The 18,086-nt window shown below is 33.6% G+C and overlaps 1 pseudogene; it reads right to left on the reverse strand.

Annotated features, from left to right (window-relative positions):
- LOC149255932 (guard cell S-type anion channel SLAC1-like) overlaps positions 1 to 18,086 on the reverse strand; it is a 49,046-nt pseudogene that overhangs the window by 11,122 nt on the left and 19,838 nt on the right.

Here is an 18,086-nt window from a genome sequence, read left to right on the forward strand (position 1 = left end):
TGATTTGCTTTTCATGGAATTGCAGGGGTTTAACCAGTAAACCCAAAAAACTGGCTTTGAAGGAACTAATCTCGCACTATAATCCGGACATTGTCTTTCTTCAAGAGACCTTAGGTAGAAGTGTTGACATAGAATCAGCCCTCAGATCTTCCTTTCCGGGGTGGGCTTTCGTAGCTTTAGACGCAGCGGGACATTCGGGTGGCCTTGCTATCGGTTTCAGGGAGGGCAGATTGAAGATCTTAAATCACTGGGGTATGCCTCATGTTCTGGGAATGGAGATTTTTTCCCCCGAATTCGATTTCCCTTTTTTGATTATCAATATATATGGGCCTTGTCAGGGAAGGGTATCCTTCTGGAATGATCTCCTGTCTAAAGATCTGCTGAAAGATAAAAATCTGATAATAGGAGGAGACCTAAATTTTTCTTTAGGAAATGCGGAAGCTTGGGGCCCCTCAGCCAGGGAAGACCCTCTATCAGACTTCTTTGCAAATGCACTCCTATCTCATAAACTGATAGATGTAAATATTATAAAAGCTAAACCTACTTGGAGGAATAGGAGAACAGGGGAGGAGAGAATAGCAAAGAGGCTGGATCGTTTTCTAATCAGCGATATGCTGGCGTCCAATATTCCAATGTTCAGGCAATGGGTGGGTGACGGGGGGAATTCGGATCACTTCCCCATTCTTTTAGAACTATCCAAACCCCCCCCCAAAACCTGCTGCACCTTTCAAATTTAATGCCTCTTGGCTGCAAGAGGATTCATTTAATCAGCTTTTCAGGAATACTTGGAGACATCCGGGTAGAAGCTCTTTGGAGAACAAAGGGGCTCTTTTTATGGAAAACTTAAAAAGACTTAAGAAAGCAACCATAGAATGGGCCTCAGACAGAAGGAAAAAGCAAAATGAGGAATTGGCCAAAATTGATGCTGAACTTCGAGAACTAGAAGAACCTGAGGCAGATGCTTATGCTACTCAGGAGTCAAAAGAAAGAATTTTGGCCCTTGAAAAGAGTAGAGCAAAGATTTTACTTGACAGAGAAGAGGAATGGAGGCTAAAAAGCAGGGCAATCTGGCTGAGAGCGGGGGATGAAAACACAAAAAATTTTCACAACTATGCAAAAGGCCGGAAAAATGCAAATACAATTTGGAAGCTGAAGGATCCTGAAGGTAGAGAAGCCTCATCTTTTGAGGCCCTATCAAATATGGGAAAGGCTCATTTTCAATCCCTGTTTTCTGACCCAGGCGGGGCTTCTATAGCTGAAGTAATTAGAACAGCCCAAGCATTCCCCCGTTTTGTGGAGGGGGAGGAAGCTGAAAATCTTTTTAGAGAGGTGACAAAGGAGGAAGTGGAAAGTATAGTAAAATCAATGGCAAAAGATAAAAGTCTGGGGCCGGATGGATGGACAATTGAGCTCTTTATCCATTTTTTTGAATCGATTGGAGCTGAGCTAACAGAAGTGGTGGAGGAATCAAGGAGGAAAGGAGAGATTTATTCCCCTTTTAATGCAACTTTCATTGCTCTTATTCCTAAAAAAGAGGATCCGGAAACTTTCGAAGATTTCAGGCCAATTTCACTGTGCAACTGTATTTATAAAATTATTGCAAAAATCATTGCGGTCCGCCTGAAACCGATATTATCAAATTGCATCTCCAATGAACAATTTGGGTTTTTAGACGGTCGTCAAATACATGAAGCTATAGGGGTGGCCCAGGAAACCATTCACAATATCAGACAATCAAACAAGAAAGGGGTTGTGTTAAAAATTGATCTGTCCAAAGCTTATGACAGAATCAGCTGGATTTATCTTAGGATGTTGCTGACTCACCTGGGCTTCAAGGTGGAGTTTATAAGCTGGATCATGGGGTGCATTACAAGTGCAAGCTTTGCAGTTTTAATAAATGGGGCTGCTTCTCAATTCTTCAAAGGACAAAGGGGGCTGAGGCAAGGATGTCCTCTTTCTCCATTGCTCTTCCTCCTAGCAGCAGAAGGACTCAGTAGACTGATATCAAATGCCAGAAGAACAGGTTTGGTAAAAGGTTTGGAAGTTGCTGTAAATTTGTTCATTACACATCTCCTGTTTGTAGATGATATTTTATTATTTACAAATGGGAGTTTAAATGAAATCAAAGAACTTAAAAGTATTCTTGATCTGTTCTTGAAAGCTACAGGGCTACAAATAAACTCTAGGAAGTCCCAGCTAATTTTGGAAGGTTTCAATAGACAAGAGGAGCTCCTGATTTCATCTTATCTGCCTTTTGAGATCTGTAATATGGTAAGTCCGTTCAAATACCTTGGTTTTTGGCTGAAGCCATCCTCATACAAAAAGCAGGACTGGAACTGGCTGGTGGCCAAAATTGAGCAAAAAATTTCCCACTGGAGCTTCAAGTGGTTATCACGGGCTGGTAGGCTGACTCTAGTGAACTCAGTTTTGCAGGCCATGCCTGTGTTTTGGGCAGCCCTGACCTGGATCCCAAAAGGGATTCTCCATAAGATTAAACAGATATGCAGCAGATTCCTTTGGTCAGGGACAAAGGAGGACTCAGTACTTCCATGGGTGGCATGGGACAAAATTGCAAGGCCAAAAGATTGGGGTGGATGGGGTATAAAAAACCTTTTTGACTTCAGCATTTCTCTGGCAGCAAAATCTGGATGGCGAATAATCAATTCTGAGAATCTATGGACCAGAGTGGTAAAGCGTAAATATATTGATCCTATTCCTCTAGAAGATTGGATAAGAAATCCAAATAAAAAAGGCAGGAATTTTTCTGTGATTTGGAAAGCCACTACAGAGGCTTTTAAAGTCATAGAACAAGGCTTGGCTTGGCAGGTAGGAAATGGTGAAAACCTGAGGATAGGCAGGGACCCTTGGGTGGGATGCAATGAATCTTTTGCTTTATCCCCAGGCCTGATCGCCCATTTGGAATCAAAAGGAATTACATGTCTAAATCAGATAGCAAACATAGGGCAGTCTTCCATTTGGGGACAAGCTTGGAAATCAGGAGAAGAACTAGAAATAGACCCCATCTGGAGAATCGAGTGGCAGATGTTTCTTCAGGAGCTCAAAAGATCCAATGTTAGAATAAAGGACAGGCCAGACCTATTGGTTTGGGCACATGCTGAGTCGGGAACCTACTCCCCAAAGGCTGGGTACAAGTTTTTAATGAAGAAAAAGGGGTGGGAAGTTCCAGAATGGTGGGTAAAACCTTTGCTTAAATTAAAATGCCCAAAAAAAGCTAGATTGTTCTTTTGGTGTGTGTTAAAAAAAAGAATACCTACATGGGATATTCTTCAATCTAGATTCAAACAGGGCCCAGGAAGATGTCCCTTGTGCTTTTCAGACTCAGAATCCATTTCCCATTTGTTCATAGCCTGTCCATATGCAAGAAAAGTATGGGAAGAGACGCAAAAATTATTAAGTAAGAATGTAAGATGGGAGGGGGAAACCATTCAAACAGCATGGGAATACTGGTGGAATCATTATTTAGAGAGGAATTTGAGGAACCTTCCCCCCATTATATGCTGGGGTATATGGATAGCAAGAAATAGAAGCATCTTCAGAGACAAATCCACTCCAGCGGAAGTAATTGCTATCCAAAGCTCAGCCATACTGTCTAGCATTCCGGAGCCTGAAGAAACTCGGACATCATCTCATAGTAGGGAAGAACAGATCAGAGATGGGATTCCATGGGCCTATTTCGATGGGGCAGCTCAGAATAACAAAACTGGAGCTGGGATTATCATCCATTTAAGCACTTCTCATTCATTAAAAGCCTCAGTGGGCCTTGGGACCGGATCAAATAATTATGCCGAACTTTCTGCCTTAAAACTCCTTTTATGTTGGCTTATACACAGGAATATCTTCACAGTTCAGATCTTTGGGGATTCATTGAATGTAATTAACTGGGTCAATGGAAAACATAGATGTCAGAATTATCTGCTGAGGCCGCTCTTTGAAGAGATCCAAAATTTAAAGCTCTATTTTAATGTGTTCTCTATTGATCATATTTACAGGGACCGAAATGAAGCAGCAGACAGGCTTTCTAAAGAAGGTCTGCAGCAAGCTGTGGACTCGTGGAGAATAACTGAACAGATCCAGGATCAGATCCGTGTGTCGGATCTCCCACCATACTCTTAACTTTCAATATCAGCTGTGTTAGTTTTTTTCTTGACAGTTTTTCCTTATCTGAAATCGGAAGTTTATGTAATCTTTGACGCTTTTTTCTGATATGTTCTATTTTGGACAAGAGCATATGGAGATCTTGGTGGTTTCCTGTGGGTTGTTTTCCTCTGAAAGGAGACCCACGATATTGGATATGGACATGTTTCTACTATGACTAGGCTGTTTGGGATAGGTAAAGGTCCTGTGCTGGTTGTAGGTGAAAAATGTTTTTGGTTTATATGCCTGCTGGTGATACTCAGAGAAGATGGTTCTCTCTTCTTGGGACTGATGTAGGTCTCAATACCACAGTTGTTTTCGGAATGTTTACTCATATGCTTGTAACTTTTTTATTGCTTATAAAAAAGTTTGCTTTTTTTCCTCGGAAGAAAAAATATAAATTAATTATATAATAATAAAAAAATATTACAATTAAATAATAATAATAATAATAATCATATTATTATTTTAAATAATTATTATTATTACTAACTAATGATAATAATTATTAAGATTATTAATTAAAATTGTTACTATTATTAACTAATAGTAGTTATGAATGTGGGATGCTACAGAGCTAGAGGGTAAAAGGAAGCTAAGGTACTATAAGGAGGTGATCAACCCCACCCTTGATAACCATAATTATTTCTCTATGTTGACTAGCACTAAGAAGAAAATGAACATCGCTAGGATTAGAACTAACTCTCATGAGCTTCGGAGTGAGACTGGGTGGTGGTCTACTCCCAAGGCTCCTTGGGACGATAGAATTTGTGAGATTTGTGATACTAAGAAGGTGGAAAATGAAAAACACTTTTAGACTGCCCAACTCTTACCTACATCTGCTTTCATTTTCCTATCATTATCCACATATTAAATCTTCTTGAATTACTAAGCCAACCCAACTATAGCGATTTTGGAATGCTCATTTATGTGCTCTTTGATCACAGAAACAAGATTTTGAAGAATGACAATTAGACTCTTTTTTCTTGAAGTCCGATAGACCACATTGGTTTTATTGGACGTTAATCATCATCATCATCATTAAATAATTAAATAATAATAATAATAATAATTTAAATTTAAATTGAACAATAATAAATTTTAAATAATTAATTAATAATTTAAATAAATATTAATAATAATTAATGAATAATAACTTATTTATTTGTTTATATTAAAAAATAAACATATTAATAAACCTCAGGCAATATTATAAATCTCAAGGAATAATAAACCGAAGGGATTAACACTAAAAACACAAGAAATTATAAACTCAAGGGAGTAATAGTAAACTCAAGGGAGTAAACCAAGAGATTAATATTATAAACCCTAGGTATATGATCATAAAATAAATACTATAAACCCTAAAATTAACATGGTTGGCCATGTTTTTCCATGGTTTATTTTCATATTGAGACAATCTTTGTCAACATTTGACCATGGCTGACCATGGTTGATTTTCATATTAAGACAATCTTTGTCACAATGTGACATTGGACAATGCTTGTGCATGGTTAACCATGATTAAAAACCCAAGGGATTTATATTAAACCCCAGGATTAATATTATAAACCTAATGAATAATATTATATCCTAAGAATATGAACCCTTAGATTAATAAACCCAATGGATTGATATTATAAACCAGAGAGATTAATTCTAAAACCACAAGGTATTATAAACTCGAGCATATAATATTAAACCTAAGGGATTAATATTATAAAACTAAGGTATATAACCCCTAAGATAAATATTATAAACCCAAGGGATTATAAATCCAAGAGAATAATATTAAACCCAAGGGATAAATATTATAAACCCTAAAATAAACATCCTTGACCATGGTTGATTTTCATATTGATACAATCTTTGTCACAATGCAATGTTGAACTATGGTTGACCATGATTGATTTTCATATTGAGACAACCTTTGTCACAATGCTACAGTGGAAAATCGTTGACTATGGTTGATTTTCATATTGAGAAAATTTTGTCACAATGTGGCATTGGACCATGGTTGTCACAATTTGACGTTCAACCAAGAGACAATTTTTGTCACAATCTGACCATGATTGAATATTGTTGACCATGGTTGATTATCATGTAGAGACAATCTTTGTCACAATACGAATTTTGAACATGGTTGAGTTTCATATTAAAACAACCACATTAATAAATATAATTGATATATGCAGAAGTATGATTTGTATCTATGACACAAGCTATTAATAAATATATATAATAAAAATAAAAATATTTAATTAATTAAATAAATAGTTATAATTATAATTGCTTTCTTATAATAAAGATAATAATAATTAAAATAATTAATTAATTAATATATATATTTTATAATTAAAAAATTATAAATTTGGGAAAAAATATTGTTTTGAATTTCTAAAAAATATATTATTTTGAATACCCAGAAAGTTGAAAAAACAGTGAAGAAACTAATTTGAACATCAACACTGAAAAAAAGGATAAATGGCAAATACTATAAGGAATCAATTTTCTAAATATATTTATTTTCAAGGATTTTCATAAATAAATTTGAATATGTATTTATTAGGAAAATATTTTAAGTAAGTTAGGAAATTAAAAAAATATTAAAATCAAGTTTTGAAATGAAGAGAAAATTTAAATAAGATAGAATAGTGTAATTTATTTTAAATTTTTATTGTGTTTAATTTTTTATATTATTAAATTATTTCAATATTAAAATAAAGAAGAAAATGAACAGAGTTATTAATGTACTATAAATTTTAAAATGAACAGAATTATTAATGCATTATAATTGTTTTTTTTGTTATTGGATGGGCTATTAGATATTTGAATGAAAAGTTCAATAGTGATAGTGATAAAGATAGTACACAAGCATTTAATTTTGGGAAAATGTACTCCGGATAAAGCATGAAACATAAATGTGGAGAATTATATTAAATAAATGATGCATCGAATTTAGTGAATTAGTGATAAAGCACCAGTCATATAAAAAAAAAAAAAATCATTTAAAATCCACTATACCAAAACTATATTAAAAAAATCGATGCCTTGTAACTTAAGAAAACGATCGGTGTTACCCTCGTGCCTATTCAGAATTGTGCCTGTTTTGTTCTTCTGGATGTAAAAATGTGCGAGAACTGTATTAAAATAAAATAATATTAGCTGCCTTAATAATTTAAGAAAATGAAGAAATTGCGTTGCGTTACCCTAAAGTTTATGGAGAATTGTGCCTGATGCTCGATCAAGTTCCATCAATTAAATTTATTATATTACTTTAATTTAATTTATATATTATATTAATGATAGATTTTAGAATATTTTGTAATTGCGATCCGACTAAAGTTGAATTTACTATTCTATTTACCTAACCAGTCAAGTTTTTGGAGAATTGTCCGTGATGCTCGATCAAGTTCCATCAATTAAATTTATTATATTCAACTTTAATTCATATATATTGTATTAATGATATATTTTAAAATATTTTGTAAATGCTACCAAACTAAAGTTGAATTTACTAAAAGCTTCTGTGCTTTTCTTTTTAATATTTATAAAATTACATTTAAATAAATTTAAGGATTTTTGATTATAAGTTTTAGATAAAAAATGATTGGATGGGCTATTAAGACACTTTTAGATATTAATGTATTATTGAATTGTTATTCTTAAATAAGATTATAATAATATAATCTCACCACTGCTAAACTATATATATATATATATATATTTGAATTTATTAAAAGTTTTTTAAAAATATTTATAAAATTACATTTAAATAAATTTAAAGATTTTTGGTCTATAAGTCTTCCATAAAAAGTGAATGAATGCGTTGTAAAGACACTTTTAGATATTAAATAGCTATTGAATTTCTCACCCCATTTTAATGTTATTCTTAAATATGATTATAATAATATAACCTCTCCACTTCTAAACTATATATATATATATATATATATATATATATATATATATTCAATTTATAATACATAAAGGATCGGTAAACATTTGCATGTCCATTAAAAGTAATATAGAGCCCAATATTGGAGAGATGTTGTAATGTCGGTAAAAAGTTAAAATAATAAAATTCAATTTGTTACATTGTAATTTTATTTTTATTAATAAAATTATGAATATTCTTTTAGATAAAAATAAGTCATAATATATTAAAATATATAACTTATAAGTAACAACAATAAGTTAAGATCCATTTTACCTTATGAAATAGAATAATGATTCGAAAACCATATTTAAATTTAATTAATAAACACATCAAAACTTTAATACTTACAATAAACTTATAATATAACTATATGTTTGTCATAGATATTATTAACTTGTAAATATACTTTGTTACAATACCATGGCTTCTCAATTCAATATGCCCATAACCCAGCCTAGATCCATCTTAAATCCGGATCTATCAAGTGCCTAGAGGGATCAACTCTCTCAAGGTGCAAACCTCTTTTTTATAGCAAAACTTGAAGAAAGGCTTGCACTTCAAGAGATTTGATCTCTCTCCGAGTTTGATAGACTCTCTCGAAGTGCAAACCTCTTTTTTATAGCAAAAATTGAAGAAATGTTTGCACTTCAAGAGATTTGGTCTCTCTCCAAGGTTGATAGATCAAGCTTTAAGATGAATAGGGGCTCGTTTAATTATTAATTTTTTTTCTTTAATTTTTATTTTTATATAAATGTAATTTCACTTAGTCAAAATGTTTTAATTAATAATTTTTTTATTTTTTTATATAATTTGATTGGAACAAAATGTTTAGATAACATAATATAACAGGACATTACAACATCTCTTCCATACTGGGATGGAGAGTGTCTGCAGCCCGAACATGTAATAAAATAAAACTAAAAAAATGTACATATTTACAAAATATTTTGATTGCAAAATGAGAGGTGGTTTTTTGGCATGTGGTATCGATGAGCCATGGTATTGGCCCATGGTATGGTATGGTTAATAATATCCATGGTAAAGTGGGGTGAATATCCATGGTTAAAAATCTTGTTACATAAGTATTATTTTGATTGTGAAATAAGAAATAGTGTTGATGAGCCATCATATTGACCTATGGTATGGTATGGTTAATACTATCCATAATAAAGTGGGGGTGAATATCCACGGTTAAGAATCTTGTCATATTTTAAGTATTAAGTTTTTATGTGCTTATTAATGAAATTTAAATATAGTTAAAAAATTATTATTTTAATTCATATGGTAAAATGGATCTTAATTTACAGCTGCTATTTATATATGATATATTTTGATATGATAGAGGTGTAGATATATCTCAAAAGTAATTATATATTTTTTATATTTAATAAAAAATATGTTATAAAATTAAATTTAAATAAAATATTTATAAAATATTTTGATTGTGAAAAGAAAGATGGTTTATGGGCATATTGTATTGATGAGCCATGGTATTGTAACCCAACTCTACAAAAAAACTACTTGGGATTGATTAAATTCAAGGTATCTACAACCAATCTCCCGTCAACAACTCTAACCCTATTTCATTTTGGTGGATGTATGGACATACTTGAATAAAGTTTTGATGGATGCATGGACATGCTCTAATAAAGTTTATTTCATTTAATTAGTATGGGTGTTTTTTTCTAGAGTCTACAATTTAGCCTCCACTTTTTTTTTCAAAAAATTGACTATTAGAGTGTTTGAAGGTTTTTTTAGTTAGTGGAAATAGATTCATCACCATAAAAAAATCCTACAATGGAAATGTTTGAATGTTTTTATAGATAGTGGAAATGGATTCTGCACCATCAAAAACTAATTATGTGTTGTGAATTTCTGATAATTCCAAACAAAACAGAACAATACTCTATTTTAACACATCGGAAATAAAAATCGCTTTGCTGAAACACCAACGCAGTTTCGTCAGTTGCTGATTGTAGTGTTTCAGCAACGGTGTTTCAGCAACACTCTGTTTTGACGTCAAGACTATTTTCTGCTTACGGCGTAACAACAACACTCTGTTTTAACGTCAAGACTATTTTCTGCTTACGGTGTAACAACAACACACAAAAACAAATTCTATTATAAACATTAAACCAACTGATATAAATTCGTCTTCCTCACATAGACGGATTTTCACAATTGCTATTACAAAACATCTTCCTCTTAACAGAGGGATTCACCAATTTATGCTGAAGAGCATCTTCCTCTTAATAAAGGGATTCACTAATGACTATGCTAAAAAACATCTTCCTCTTGACAGAGAGATTCACTAATTTATGTTGAAGAGCATCTTCCTCTTAACAGAGGGATTCACCAATTTATGCTGAAGAGCATCTTCCTCTTAACAGAGGGATTCACCAATGACTATGCTGAAAAACATCTTCCTCTTGACAAAGGGATTCACCAAGGAACGCTTTAGTTCCACACAAATAGCATCCTCCTTCTAACAGAGGGATTCTCCAACATACCTTCTTCAGAGGCACTTCAATCTGTGTGTTACATTCATTTAGCACATACGCGCTATAGCATATTGCCTTTTGTTTTCTCAACAGAACAACTACAGATATTTCATGTTGCTGTGTTTTCTACCCTCTCTCACAGCAAACAATCACAAAACAAATTACATTCAAATCTGCACTGCTGTGCATTTCACTATTCTAGAAGCATTTTTCTTCATGCTGCTGCCTGCTCTCCTCTGCTTTCTATATCATCTACACTGCTGTGTCTACACATATATAGTGCAATAGGGGTCATAACAGTCCATCAACCGCTTCAACTCTCTGACAGAGTATCTGTTGCAATTTGCTGCTCATAATGAACGAAATATGATCTTTCTGACATTCTGCTGTGCTTCTTAAGTTGGTTGTGTGGAAACCCATAGCTGATAAATGCTGCAGCTGGCTCGAGGCTGGTTCTTTTCACTTTCGGCCATTTTGCTCTTTAATGCGGTTGTTGAGAAGTAATGGCATAGCGGTGGATCTGATCTTCCTCCTTCGGGAACACAAAAACAATTAAAAGGTGAAAAGACGGTAATAGCGGTGGCTTAAAAGAATGGGAATAAATGTGGGGTGTCGGATGAGGACAAATAAGTAAAATAATTGCTGCTTTCAACTGTTCACTGCAGTTGAAATTACAATTTCAACATTATGGAAGTGTTTGAATACTTATATACATAATGGATATGAATTCAGAGCCATCAACAACTTCTTGTCAAAATGATAAGATAATTTCTACTGCTTTCCATTGGAGTCTCCTTAAACTATCCCATTAATATAGGTTTTGTCTACCAAAACTACAATTTCACCAAAAATAGCTATTTCTGACTAAAATTCGGCCTTTTCTGTATAAAGAAGAGGAAAACATCTGAGCTCTTATTAAGAAAAACCCAAGTGTTTGAATAATCTTTTCGTTTTTAGTGGCAGAATTGAGATGATATGCATGGACACATTGAAATAAAGTTTATTTCAGTTAATTAGTATCACGTTTTAGTGGCAGAATTGAGATGATTACCTGAACCCACGGAACAACTTAATGCGCACAACCTGCATCATAAGAGAGAGAAGGTGGTTTACAGTTCATGAAGTACAGGCTCAGCGCCTAATTTAAGCAGCGAAAATGATCCATGTAATTATACTTACGAGACATGTGTAGATGAAGAGTGGAATAAAATTCATGATGCGAGAAACTGTATCAAATTCTCCGAAAATTATTTCCCTGGCCCAACTTGCAGGGGAAGGAGCAGCCAAAAATAGAAAAAATACTGGATGGAGTTCCTTAGGCAGCGTTTCACTGGTAGGCAATCTCTGGTAGAGTGTCACGAATAATACTATGTAATCGGCCAACCCTACAGCCCATAAGAATTTTGCAGGTTCCTTCCAGTCCACGCTAGTCGCTAGTAGAGATCCTACAAAGTTTCCTACCACAGACAAGTGTGTGGAAGGGTTAGCTACTTTTGATAATCTCTTCTCTCTCTAGACAGCCATTGTCCATATATCTTCAGCTCCAACATCATCAAAGGAGCCATGGAAATGCACCACACCGATGGATGAACCGACTGTGCTATTACCGGAGGCACTCCCATAGCTAGTGACTTAGCGGCAACCCATGGCGCAAAGAAGAAATTCACCCTCACTGGATGACAAAACTCCGTCTTGACAGCCTCGAAATGGAAAATCGCTTTGAGGCAATAAATGCAGAAAACAAGGATGAGCGTGCACGCTGCAAGTAACCAGAGAGCTAAATTTATCTGCGGCGGTATGTGGAGGAATTTAACAGCAGAAGAGGTGGAGAGTGCCTTCCATAAAGATGCTTGGCTTGCCAACCCCATGCACATTCCTAAACACGCATTTGGAAATCTCAGAAGGAACGGCCATTATTTATCCCCGGGAGAAACTGGACCCTCAAATTCCTGAAATCAAAGCAAGGAAAAACATCAGAAACTAAGCACCAACATACCTCTAGGTTATATAGATTAGTAGGTAGGTCATCCTATCGAATGTCAAACTGAACATGGAAACAGAACTCCTCAGCGCTTAATAGATTGAGTTGAAATTTTTCAACTCACCTGGAATTTGAACTTTGAATCTAATCGTTTATATATTAAAGATTACTAATAGTTTGTATAATAAGTATTTTGAATTTAATAATTTATATAATAAAAATTACTAATAATTTATATAATAATTTGAATTTAATAATTTATATAATAAAAGCTAACAATAAAACTTTGAATCTAATCTTCTATATAATAAGTTTACTAATAGTTTATATAGTAAGAATTATCTAATAAGTTTACTAATAGTTTATATAAGAATTTTGAATCTAATAGCTTATTATAAATCTAATCTTCTATATAATAAGTTTACTAATAGTTTATATAGTAAGAATTTTGAATCTAATAGCTTATATAATAAGAATTTTGAATCTAATAGTCTATATAAGAAAGATTACCAATAATTTATATAATAAAAAATTTGAATTTAATAATTTATATAATAAAGATTACCAATAATTTATATAATAAAAATTTCCCATAATTTACATAATAAAAATTTTGAATCTAATAATTTATATAATCATTTTGAATTTAATTATTTATATAATAAAAATTTCCCATAATTTACATAATAAAAATTTTGAATCTAATAATTTATATAATAAAAATTTGAATCTACTAATTTATATAATAAAGATTACACGTAATTTATATAATAAAAATTAACAATAAAGATTATCAATAGAATATATAATAAGAATTAACCATAAAGATTACCAATAATTTATATAATAAAAATTTTGAATCTAATCCTTATTATTTATATAATAACGATTACCAATAGTTTATATAATAAGAATTAACAATTTAGCTGAGGCCCTTCGTTATAAAAAAGTATAATATCTGTCAAAAGAATTACTTTTGTGTGAACTTGAAATACACATAATATATTGAAACCTGGAGTTTATCTCATAAGTTACAATATTTTTGAAGTGGGTTATTTGTTTGATCTTGAAATAAACAGAATTTCTTCAAAGCTGTATTAGACTCCCTGCAAGTATTGTGTGCTTCCTTAATTCTATATATTTGATAGTAATCGCAAAGTGTACAATATGAAAAAGGCCATAATTTTTATTCCCAAAATCTGTAATATTTTATCATAAAATTATAAAATATTTATATAATTGCTCCCTAAACGACTAAACCACACCGACAAGATTAATTCTCTGTATAAAAATGGGAGATGCATCCTAAAGCTTCATAACATCCGATAGACAAATACAATAAATTTCTCTCACACACATATTGAACAAATATGCAAAGAATTTATGGAACACCTAACTCATACAAACGATAGTCTGAACTAAACTTTTATCAGTTGTATTGATGCAACTATTATTTCGTGGAATTTTGATATCTCAATAGCACTATTGGCCTATGCTTTTGGAACCAACAAGTGTAGTTCATCCTCATGACTAGATGAAAAGGCAGAGTATGGCAAAGGCTTAAATAAAAAGCAATATAGAGATATTATGTTTCTACATTGCTCTCAATTTAAGCCTTTACCATGATCTGCCTCTTTATCTGGTCCTATGATGAACCATACTTGTTCTTTCAAAACCAATTGACGAAAATTTTTATATCTGAAAATCTCACAAAAAAATTATTCCATTCAAATAATTTAATATTTCACACTATTAATAAAATTCAAAATAAAAATAAAAATAACCATAAACATAAATACTGAATACTTTATACATCAATAAACAAGTACATATGCAAACAAATATAGGTTGAGTCAGTGTTGTGAAAATCGCGATCAAATCGCCATTTAATGAAAAATCGCGATTTTTATTTTTTGTCGATCAAATCGCGATTTTTATACGAAAAAAATCCTGGTAATTTTTTTTTGCCGATTTTTTCAGAAAAATGGCGATTTTTTGAAAAAATCGTGATAAAAACGAAAAAATGGCGACTTTTAAAGAAAAAATCGTGGGGGGTCGGAACAACACGATTTTATAATTTTTTTTTTTATTTTTCATTTGCTCATTTGGACAGTGGCGTGCGCGGAGGGAGGATGAGCTGTTGGAGACAAGCTGAAGAGGGTTTTCAGCTGAATCTAAGTGCTTAGAGGAGAAAATCAAGAGGAGACCTCCATAGAAATGGTATGAGGATTTTTTTTTTGTTTTCATTGTTTAAAAACATTGTTTTTGTATGTTTTTCATTGTTTTTGGTTGGGAAATTTGGTATGGGCACCATTTTTCTTTTGTTTTCATTGTTTCTAAAGAATTTTTTGTATTTCTTCATTGTTTTAGGTTGGGTAACTTGGTATGACTATGGGAACCAATTTTTTTTTTTTTTTTTTTTTTTTTTTTAAAACATTGTTTATGTTTTTTAATTTTTCATTGTTTTTGCCATTTGGTTGGGTAACTTGGGTTTGGAATGGTTGGGTAATTTGTGTTTGAAACTTTAAACTTTGGAATGGTTGTTTTAGGTTGGGTTATGGGTAACTTTAATTTTCATTCAATCATCAATGTAAAAATTAAAAATTAAAATACTAAATTGTAATTTGTAAATTTGTAACTTGTAATTTTGTAAATGCTAAATTGTAATCCTAATCCTTATTAAGTTATTTTCCCATAGGTTCACAACTGCATCAAAACGCCATTCAAGACTTCAAGTTTGCAACTTCAAAGTTCAAAAACAAACATGCCAAGTAAATTGGATCCTTTCTGGGAATATGCTGTACCTCGTGCTCCGAATGATAGACAAAACTTGAGTTGCAAGTTGTGTGGAAAGGAGATGTACGGGGGGGTGTACAGGTTGAAGTTTCACCTTGCACAAATCCCTGGACATGATGTGGGGCCATGTATAAATACAAATGCTGAACTTATCCAAAAAGCCATGAGAGCATTAGAAGAATTAAATTAGACTAGAGAGGCCAAAAAAGAACTCAAAAGGAAACTAAAAAGGTCAGGTGAAGGAAGTGGGCCAAGTGGCATTCGTTCTACTGCAGCATCAGTCAATCCGGTAGTTGCATCATCATTTTTTGTTCCTCGAACCACACCTGGTTTACAGCCATCTATCGGTTCAATGCTAAAAAGAATTGATAAAGAACAAGCTAACAGGTTGATGGCAAAATTTCTCCTCTGGAGTGATATTCCTTTCAGCATTGTAAGGAATAATCCATTTTTCCAACCTACTGTTGATGCTATTGCCAGTGTTGGCCCGAAGTACAAAATCCCTTCTTATCATGATTTCAGAGGCCAAATTCTTCAAAATGAAAAGCGTGACTGCACCCAAATATTGGAGGATTTTAGGGCATCATGGGCACAAACAGGATGCACTGTTATGTCAGATGGTTGGACTGACCAAAAGGGGAGAACCCTTATAAACTTCTTGGTTAGTTGTCCCAAGGGGACTACGTTTATCAAATCTGTTGATGCATCTGCACAAATCAAAGATGCAAGAACTTTATGTTATTTGCTGGATGTGTTTATTTTGGAGGTGGGTAAACAACATGTTGTCCAAGTCATAACGGACAATGATGCAAATTATGTTGCTGCTGGTAGAATGCTTATGGAGAGGCATCCTACTTTATTTTGGACACCTTGTGCTGCCCATTGTATTGATTTGATGTTAGAGGACATAGGGAAAATTCCCTTTTTCAAAGATATTGTTGATTCATCAAAAAGCATTACAAAATTTATATATAATCATACATCTGTGCTTAGCTTGATGAGAAGATTCACCAACAACAAAGAGTTGGTGCGCCCCGCCATTACACGGTTTGCCACGAGTTTCATATCTCTTCAATCCCTTTTGAATTCTATGTGGGATGTGAAGAGAATGTTTCTTTCAGAGGAGTGGTGTGCTTTGTCAATGAGCCGCAAACTAGAAGGAGAGGTTGTATGCAGATTAGTTTCATACCAGGAAGACTTCTGGGTGGGAGTGCAGGAGGTGTGCGTCATTACTGAACCTTTGGTAAAGGTTCTTCGGTTGGTTGATGGTGAGAAGCCCGCAATGGGCTATTTGTATGAAGCCATGGATAGGGCCAAAGAAGCCATTCAGGCCTACTATGATGATAAGGGAGATGATGGGTTTCAGAAACAACTCCTTCTATGGGGAGTGATTGATGAGCGATGGAACAACACACTCCATCGTCCCATTCATGTTGCTGGGCTTTTCATGAACTCTGCATTTTCTTATGCATGTGGGTTTGATTTTGATGCTGAGATCATGGATGGATTCTTATCCTGTATCCAGAAGATGGTGCGATCTCTAAAACAACATATAGAGATCTCTAAACAAATTGAGACATATAATATGGCAGGTGGCACATTTGGCTTTGAGATGGCTGTCACTGATAGGATGATTAAAATGCCAGGTATTTTTTAGTTTGTAACTTTGTTTCAAATTTCATTGTCTCTTCAAATCCCATTTTTTCCTTATGTTTATTTAAAATTTTATTTGTAATTTTGTTGTAGATGCATGGTGGAAAATGTATGGTGGTAGGGTACCCCTTCTGCAAAAGTTTTCCATTCGCATCCTCAACCAAACATGCAGCTCCTCAGGATGTGAGTGCAACTGGAGTGTATTTGAAAAAATACACAACAAGAAGCGCAACGGGTTAACACTTCAACATTTAAAATATTGCAAATTTCCAAATAAATATTGAATTCATTAAACAATATTTTTTTTATAATTACTAATTACTATTTCATGATCTTTGTACAGGTTGGAGTCCCAGCAACTTAATGACATGGTCTACGTCTACTACAATCTTCGATTGTGGGTGAGGCAACCTGAGAGGACACCTGATGTGGATGCCATCTCATTGGATGGGATTGACACCACTGCTGCATGGAGGGTTGAGGTCGAGAGGCCTCTCATGGATTCTGCTGATGATTGGTTAGTGCAGGATGTAGTGGAGGGGGAGGAGGAGGAGGAGGTGACACTGCCTGCCTGGGCTACCACTGCCACCAGTAGAGGACGTGGTCTACCTCCTATAGCTCCTACTTCTAGTTCTTCAGCTTCTAGAGCACATGAGACTCCACTGCCATTTTGTTGTAGGGAAAAGTATCCGATTTGGATGACCCTATCCCACTCTAAGGGTGATAGTACCTCAGCAACAACTGTAAAGAAAACTACTTAAGGTTTACTTCTTTATGAAAGCAAGAGAGAATGAAGAAATGCACTAACCGTTGCCTTGCGCTTAATGTTGAATCCAAACTCTTCTCTTTGCTTGCTTGCTCCCAGCTCCTTGCTCTTTTGCTGGCCCAGCTACAATGAGATCCTGCAAAATAACAAAGAAGGAAACTACAAGAAGCATGCAATCATAACTGATTCAAGGATTAGCATAAATCATATATACAATTATCACAATATATCATTGAAACAAGTGCATATAGAAGAACCTCAATAGCTTTTATTAATGGAAGAAGTAAAGTTCTG

Source organism: Pinus tabuliformis, chromosome 7 (genome assembly GCF_031772625.1).
Source record: "Pinus tabuliformis cultivar Carrire ecotype Pingquan chromosome 7, CPIR1, whole genome shotgun sequence".
NCBI classification, from domain to species: Eukaryota; Viridiplantae; Streptophyta; class Pinopsida; order Pinales; family Pinaceae; genus Pinus; species Pinus tabuliformis.